Consider the following 339-nt stretch of genomic DNA (forward strand, 5'->3'; position numbering starts at 1 on the left):
CTGCGTAACAACACTGCGTTGCCTAGCAACACCGCGCCCGCTCACCGTCTCCGTTGTCATTGTTCTTCGCGCCGCTGCTCTTCATGCGGCGATGCCGCTTCTTCACATTCGGCGTGTCGATCTTTAACGCCGCCGCCGCCACCGCCGGCGCCTGCTGCTGCTGCTGCTGCTGCTGCTGAGGCTGCAACACTGCCGCTACGTAGCCGTTCACGCCTGCGGACGACACCAGGGGGCGTTAGCTTCGACGAGACGGGGGGGGGGACGCGGGGGATAGCGGAGATACGTTAGGCCAAAACAAAATATATGTGTGGTTACCGTTACATGCCGAAAAAAAATAGG

Source organism: Priapulus caudatus, unplaced genomic scaffold, assembly GCF_000485595.1.
Source record: "Priapulus caudatus unplaced genomic scaffold, Priapulus_caudatus-5.0.1 Scaffold2947, whole genome shotgun sequence".
NCBI classification, from domain to species: Eukaryota; Metazoa; Priapulida; class Priapulimorpha; order Priapulimorphida; family Priapulidae; genus Priapulus; species Priapulus caudatus.